Below are 8,487 nucleotides of genomic sequence, written 5' to 3' on the forward strand. Positions count from 1 at the left end.
ATGCAATTGTGTTCGTTGTCCGCAGCTTATGCTTGCCCATACGATTTCCACAATGCCACCATGGGGCACTCTGTTCACAATGTTGACATCAGCAAACCGCTCACCCACACAACGCTGTACATGCTGTCTGCCATCTGCCCGGTACAGTTGAAACTGGGATTCATCCGTGAAGAGCACACTTCTCCAGCGTGCCACTGGCCATCAAAGGTGAGCATTTGCCCACTGAAGTCAGTTACGATGCCGAACTGCAGTCAAGTCAAGACCCTCGTGAGGATGACGAGCACACAGATGAACTTCCCTGAGACGGTTTCTGACAGTTTGTGCAGAAATGCTTCGGCTGTGCAAACCCACAGTTTCATCAGCTGTCCGGGTGGCTGGTCTCAGACGATCCCGCAGGTGAAGAAGCCGAATGTGGAGGTCCTGGGCTGGCGTGGTTACACGTGGTCTGCGGTTGTGAGGCCGGTTGGATGTACTGCCAAATGTTCTAAAACGACATGGTAGAGCTTATGGTAGAGAAATTAACATTCCAAAGGAAATATCACATTTACATAAGTATTCTGACCCTTTGCTATGAGACTTGAAATTGAGCTCAGATGCATCCTATTTCCATTGATCATCCTTGAGATGTTTCTACAACTTGATTGAAGGCCACCTGTGGTAAATTCAATTGATTGGACATGATTTGGAAAGGCACACACCTGTCTATATAAGGTTCCACAGTTGACAGTGCATGTCAGAGCAAAAACCAAGCCATGAGGTCGAAGGAATTGTCCGTAGAGCTCCGAGACAGGATTGTGTCGAAGCACAGATCTGGCGAAGGGTAACAAAAAAGTTCTGCAGCATTTAAAGGTCCCCAAGAACACAGTGGCCTCCATCATTCTTAAATGGGAAGAAGTTTGGAACCACCAAGACTCTTCCTAGAGCTGGCCGCCCGGCCAAACTGAGCAATCGAGGGAGAAGGGCCTCGGTCAGGGAGGTGACCAAGAACCCGATGGTCACTCTGACAGAGCTTCTGTGGAGATGGGAGAACTGTCCAGAACGACATCCATCTCTGCAGCACTCTACCAATCAGGCCTTTATGGTAGAGGGGCCAGACGGAAGCCACTCCTCAGTAAAAGGCACATGACAGCCAGCTTGGAGTTTGCCAAAAGGCACCTAAAGACTCTCAGACCATGAGAAACAAGATTATCTGGTCTGATGAAACCAAGATTGAACTCTTTGGCCTGAATGCCAAGTGTCAGTCTGAAGGAAACCTGGCACCATCCCTACGGTGAAGCATGGTGGTGGCAGCATCATGCTGTGGGGATGTATTTCAGCGCACAGGGACTGGGAGACTAGTCACGATCGAGGGAAAGATGAACGGAGCAAAGTACAGTGAGATCCTTGATGAAAACCTGCTCCAGAGCGCTCAGGACCTCAGACTGGGGCGAAGGTTCACCTTCCAACAGGACAACGACCCTAAACACACAGCCAAGACAACACAGGAGTGGCTTCGGGACAAGTCTCTGAATGTCCTTGAGTGGTCCAGCCAGAGCCCGGACTTGAACCTGATCGAACATCTCTGGAGAGACCTGAAAATAACTGTGAAGCGACACTCCCCATCCAACCTGACAGAGCTTGAGAGGATCTGCATAGAAGAATGGGAGAAACTCCCCAAATACAGGTGTTCCAAGCTTGTAGCGTCATACCCAAGAAGACTTGAGGCTGTAATCGCTGCCAAAGGTGCTTCAACAAAGTACTGAGTAAAGAGTCTGATTACTTATGTAAATGTGATATTTCCGTTTTTTATTTGTAATAATTTGCAAAACTTTCTAAAAACCTGTTTTTACTTCATCATTATGGGGTATTGTGTGTAGATTGATGAGGATTATTTTTTAAAAATATAAATACATTTTAGAATAAGGCTGTAATGTAACAAAATGTGGAAAATGGGAAGGGGTCTGAATACTTTCCAAATGCACTGTACATAGGACTTGGTAAGACAGAACAAAGACATTTGAACCAGGCAAGCAATATAAAACTCACGTGTGATAGACCTGCACTGAGCTCATTGGCTTCTGAGAGAGCTCATTGGCTTCTGAGAGAGCTCATTGGCTTCTGAGAGAGCTCATTGGCTTCTGAGAGAGCGTGTTCTTCTGTTGGAGGGGTCCTAGGGTGAGGCAGGAACGGTGTTCTCACACTGGACAGAGGCTCTGCCATGCCCTGCTCCACACCACTGAGATACGCTCTAGTCATGGCAGGAAAAAAGGGGACCTTTAGCTTACAAAGAAACACTGACTGGTGCATCATGTAGCAAGTGCACTTTAGGAAGTCTGGAAATCAAGCTACTCTCTCTCTCTCTCTGATCTCTGTCTCTATCTTGCACACACACACACACACACACACACCTGTAGTTGTTCTCCGTGTTGCAGTACTGTGCTATAACATGCTCCAGGCCTTGTTGTAAAAACAGGGCTGCCTCCTTCTCCACAGCCTCTGAGCCAGACCTGTGAAGAACCTGCCGACACACACACACACACACACTAACACACACACACAAACACACATACACGCATACACACACACACACACACACACACGCATACATACACACACACACACACACACACACACACACACACACACACACACACACACACACACACACACACGTTTATGAGTTGCCTACCCCTGGCAATGTGACCAATAGGGCCGACCCAAGTCTTCCTGCTTGCCACAGACTGTCTTAGACCGTTGAGCTAAAGCCAGGGCCTTAGCTTGAGGAGTTAAAGCAAGTCTGGTTCCCAGAACCACCTGCGTTACACATACTACAATGTGTGCTGACCTAAGTGCGGGATGTGAGGGCCGCAGGGCCAGTCCAGTCCGTGTTCCTCCTCTGCAACACCAGCATACGCCCCACATGGAGGTTGTACTCCCAGAAGTCCTGGTTCAGCGACCAGGCGTCCAGGTACTTCAGCAGGGCCCGGTGGATACAGCTCTCCCTCGTCCCCACGCCCGCACTGCCATCCTGGGATACAAGGGGGAGATCTTGAACTAACTGATCATTCTGTTCTGTAATGCGTGTGAATGGGGCTGTTCCTCCGAGAGCCAGCCAGGATCTGTGATCTCTGTGCCAGTCTTCTTCTTTACTCTGTCTAAGATCAATGAGCGATAGATCAAAGCTGTTCAGACGCCCTTCACAGGCTGTTCAAATGTCACACGTCAGCTGGCCCCTCATCCATTGGAAGCCTCTCTGACATATATAGAGATACATAGATTATTCTCAAAATGGTCCCAACCTAGTCCCTGACACTAGAATATCAGTCACAGCAGAATCATCACACATGTAGTGTCATTACATTGGCTTAATACAGTGGTATTCAAAGTCAGGGTTGCGACCCCTAGTGTTTATTTTTTTTCATGCCCCTTTTTTTGGAGAAAGATTATTAGACCAATAAATTGTTTTGAGTAAATGTATTTATTGGTTCTCTTATTGCTAAGAGAGATGAAAATGTAATGAATTGAAGGCTATCGGTTGATTATTTTCAGATGTTAAGGTTGTGTCATTACATTTGAGGTGGGGTTGTTGTCGCTAGCAATTCTGGCTAGCAAAAAAATAAAAAAAGGGGGTCCCTGCTGAAAAAGTTTCAATACCACTTTCTCAATATATATCTTTGTAATTGTATGTATTGTGTCTCTGACCTTGCCTGCCTTCTTGGAGAGGAAGATGAACAGGGTCTGGGTGTAGTCTGCCTGACTGGCCCTGCTCTTTCAGCTGGCGGTACTCTGTGTCCAGGGCCTGTAGCTGGTTCTCCATGGTAGGCGTTCCAGTACTCTGTGTCCAGGGCCTGTAGCTGGTTCTCCATGGTAGGCGTTCCAGTACTCTGTGTCCAGGGCCTGTAGCTGGTTCTCCATGGTAGGCGTTCCAGTACTCTGTGTCCAGGGCCTGTAGCTGGTTCTCCATGGTAGGCGTTCCAGTACTCTGTGTCCAGGGCCTGTAGCTGGTTCTCCATGGTAGGCGTTCCAGTACTCTGTGTCCAGGGCCTGTAGCTGGTTCTCCATGGTAGGCGCTCCAGGGAGGCCGTGCAGCTTACACACAGCCAGGATGTCATCATGACGCGCCGTGGACTTGGCACTGCTCAGGTCCTCAACGTCCCCATAAGAAGAAATGTACCGAGTCATACACTTATTCAAATTGGTCATGTTCTGGAGCGTCCCGTGTCGCCAGGGTTGTGGGTTCGTTTCCCACGGGGGAGCCAGTATGAAAAATGGATGCACTCACTAACTGTAATTCGCTCTGGATAAGAGCGTCTGCTAAATGAGTAAAGGGTGTATTATAAGGGAACAGGGTTTGGTAGGTTATTTTCTAAATGTAATCCATTAGTTACTAGTTACCTGTCCAAAATGTATAAGTAATGTAACTTTTGGATGACCTAAACTCAGTAGTGTAATCTGATTACTTTCAGTTACCTTTGGATTACTTTCCCTTTAAGAGGCATTAGAAGACAAAAAGGATCCATTACATTTTAGTCATTTTAGCAGACGCTCTTATCCAGAGCGACTTACAGTTAGTTAGTGAGTGCATCCATTTTTCATACTGGCTCCCCCGTGGGAAACGAACCCACAACCCTGGCTTTGCAAGCGCCACGCTCTACCAACTGAGCTACAGGTGACGGTGTGTCATCATAATGGTCTCTGACTCAGACTCGCTCAGGTGGAACAAACCTAAACTGGCGTCTTTTTTTCAAAGCTGAATTGAATGTCGTTGAGAAAACAGAAAGGTGTCGATGTATTTTTTCCACAAACATCCTTTCTGAATTTAAATGTCATCCAAGAAGTAATCATGTAGTTTTTCAAAAGTATCTGTAATCTGATTACAATATTTTTGCTAGTAACGTAACGGATTACAGTTCGTTTTTTTTGTAATCGGATTACATGTAATCAGTTACTCCCCAACCCTGTAAGGGAATAACACATATTTCTCCTATAGTAATGTACCGTTTAATCACAGCCCCTGCGATAAGACCAGCGTCCTGTCCAGGGGCTATACATCAAGCTGCTTCACCCTACAGAATTAGGAGATAGGCATCTGCCCTATGGGCCGTTCCGGCATGGACAAGGCTTACTTACTTTCCTCCTCAGTCCGTACATCTGTGCTGCATAGTGTTGCTCCTCCACGACCTGCCCCAGGAGGAAGTGGAGTCTGGGGTCACGGCCCCAGGAGGAAGTGGAGTCTGGGGTCACGGCCCCAGGAGGAAGTGGAGTCTGGGGTCACGGCCCCAGGAGGAAGTGGAGTCTGGGGTCTCTGGGCTTGATGGCTGAGGCGTAGTGGACAGAAGCCAGCCCCAGGAGGAAGTGGAGTCTGGGGTCTCTGGGCTTGATGGCTGAGGCGTAGTGGACAGCAGCCTGCCCCAGGAGGAAGTGGAGTCTGGGGTCTCTGGGCTTGATGGCTGAGGCGTAGTGGACAGCAGCCTGCCCCAGGAGGAAGTGGAGTCTGGGGTCTCTGGGCTTGATGGCTGAGGTGTAGTGGACAACAGCCTGCCCCAGGAGGAAGTGGAGTCTGGGGTCTCTGGGCTTGATGTCTGAGGCGTAGTGGACAGCAGCCTGCCCCAGGAGGAAGTGGAGTCTGGGGTCTCTGGGCTTGATGTCTGAGGCGTAGTGGACAGCAGCCAGCCCCAGGAGGAAGTGGAGTCTGGGGTCACGGCCCCAGGAGGAAGTGGAGTCTGGGGGTCTCTGGGCTTGATGGCTGAGGCGTAGTGGACAGCAGCCTGCCCCAGGGAGGAAGTGGAGTCTGGGGTCACGGCCCCAGGAGGAAGTGGAGTCTGGGGTCTCTGGGCTTGATGGCTGAGGCGTAGTGGACAGCAGCCTGCCCCAGGAGGAAGTGGAGTCTGGGGTCACGGCCCCAGGAGGAAGTGGAGTCTGGGGTCTCTGGGCTTGATGGCTGAGGCGTAGTGGACAGCAGCCAGCCCCAGGAGGAAGTGGAGTCTGGGGTCTCTGGGCTTGATGGCTGAGGCGTAGTGGACAGCAGCCTGCCCCAGGAGGTAGTGGAGTCTGGGGTCTCTGGGCTTGAGCTTGATGGCTGAGGCGTAGTGGACAGCAGCCTGCCCCAGGAGGAAGTGGAGTCTGGGGTCTCTGGGCTTGATGGCTGAGGCGTAGTGGACAGCAGCCTGCCCCAGGAGGAAGTGGAGTCTGGGGTCTCTGGGCTTGATGGCTGAGGCGTAGTGGACAGCAGCCTGCCCCAGGAGGAAGTGGAGTCTGGGGTCTCTGGGCTTGATGGCTGAGGCGTAGTGGACAGCAGCCTGCCCCAGGAGGAAGTGGAGTCTGGGGTCTCTGGGCTTGATGGCTGAGGCGTAGTGGACAGCAGCCTGCCCCAGGAGGAAGTGGAGTCTGGGGTCTCTGGGCTTGATGGCTGAGGCGTAGTGGACAGCAGCCTGCCCCAGGAGGAAGTGGAGTCTGGGGTCTCTGGGCTTGATGGCTGAGGCGTAGTGGACAGCAGCCTGCCCCAGGAGGAAGTGGAGTCTGGGGTCTCTGGGCTTGATGGCTGAGGCGTAGTGGACAGCAGCCTGCCCCAGGGAGGAAGTGGAGTCTGGGGTCTCTGGGCTTGATGGCTGAGGCGTAGTGGACAGCAGCCTGCCCCAGGAGGAAGTGGAGTCTGGGGTCTCTGGGCTTGATGGCTGAGGCGTAGTGGACAGCAGCCACGACCCCAGGAGGAAGTGGAGTCTGGGGTCTCTGGGCTTGATGGCTGAGGCGTAGTGGACAGCAGCCTGCCCCAGGAGGTAGTGGAGTCTGGGGTCTCTGGGCTTGATGGCTGAGGCGTAGTGGACAGCAGCCTGCCCCAGGAGGAAGTGGAGTCTGGGGTCACGGCCCCAGGAGGAAGTGGAGTCTGGGGTCTCTGGGCTTGATGGCTGAGGCGTAGTGGACAGCAGCCAGCCCCAGGAGGAAGTGGAGTCTGGGGTCTCTGGGCTTGATGGCTGAGGCGTAGTGGACAGCAGCCTGCCCCAGGAGGAAGTGGAGTCTGGGGTCTCTGGGCTTGATGGCTGAGGCGTAGTGGACAGCAGCCTGCCCCAGGAGGAAGTGGAGTCTGGGGTCTCTGGGCTTGATGTCTGAGGCGTAGTGGACAGCAGCCTGCCCCAGGAGGAAGTGGAGTCTGGGGTCTCTGGGGCTTGATGGCTGAGGCGTAGTGGACAGCAGCCTGCCCCAGGAGGAAGTGGAGTCTGGGGTCTCTGGGCTTGATGGCTGAGGCGTAGTGGACAGCAGCCTGCCCCAGGAGGAAGTGGAGTCTGGGGTCTCTGGGCTTGATGGCTGAGGTGTAGTGGACAGCAGCCTGCCCCAGGAGGAAGTGGAGTCTGGGGTCTCTGGGCTTGATGGCTGAGGCGTAGTGGACAGCAGCCTGCCCCAGGAGGAAGTGGAGTCTGGGGTCTCTGGGCTTGATGGCTGAGGCGTAGTGGACAGCAGCCTGCCCCAGGAGGAAGTGGAGTCTGGGGTCACGGCCCCAGGAGGAAGTGGAGTCTGGGGTCTCTGGGCTTGATGGCTGAGGTGTAGTGGACAGCAGCCTGCCCCAGGAGGAAGTGGAGTCTGGGGTCACGGCCCCAGGAGGAAGTGGAGTCTGGGGTCTCTGGGCTTGATGGCTGAGGCGTAGTGGACAGCAGCCTGCCCCAGGAGGAAGTGGAGTCTGGGGTCTCTGGGCTTGATGGCTGAGGCGTAGTGGACAGCAGCCAGCCCCAGGAGGAAGTGGAGTCTGGGGTCACGGCCCCAGGAGGAAGTGGAGTCTGGGGTCTCTGGGCTTGATGGCTGAGGCGTAGTGGACAGCAGCCTGCCCCAGGAGGAAGTGGAGTCTGGGGTCACGGGCCCCAGGAGGAAGTGGAGTCTGGGGTCTCTGGGCTTGATGGCTGAGGCGTAGTGGACAGCAGCCTGCCCCAGGAGGAAGTGGAGTCTGGGGGTCTCTGGGCTTGATGGCTGAGGCGTAGTGGACAGCAGCCTGCCCCAGGAGGAAGTGGAGTCTGGGGTCTCTGGGCTTGATGGCTGAGGCGTAGTGGACAGCAGCCTGCCCCAGGAGGAAGTGGAGTCTGGGGTCTCTGGGCTTGATGGCTGAGGCGTAGTGGACAGCAGCCTGCCCCAGGAGGAAGTGGAGTCTGGGGTCTCTGGGCTTGATGGCTGAGGCGTAGTGGACAGCAGCCTGCCCCAGGCAGTCCAAAGGAGACTGACCATCCTCATACTGCAGCGGGTCACCTGGGTAGGTCCGGTACACACACACACACACACACACACAGGCACAGGCACACGCACACACACACACACACACACACCCACAGGCACACACACACACACACACACAGGCACACACACACACAGGCACACGCACAAACATGATGAGGAAAAGGGTATTCTGTGCCAGCCTCATTTTTACTCTACATTTACATTTAAGTCATTTAGCAGACGCTCTTATCCAGAGCGACTTACAAATTGGTGCATTCAACTTAGGATAGCCAGTGGGACAACCACATCTTG

The sequence above is a fragment of the Coregonus clupeaformis genome, unplaced genomic scaffold, assembly GCF_020615455.1.
Source record: "Coregonus clupeaformis isolate EN_2021a unplaced genomic scaffold, ASM2061545v1 scaf2417, whole genome shotgun sequence".
NCBI lineage: Eukaryota > Metazoa > Chordata > Actinopteri > Salmoniformes > Salmonidae > Coregonus > Coregonus clupeaformis.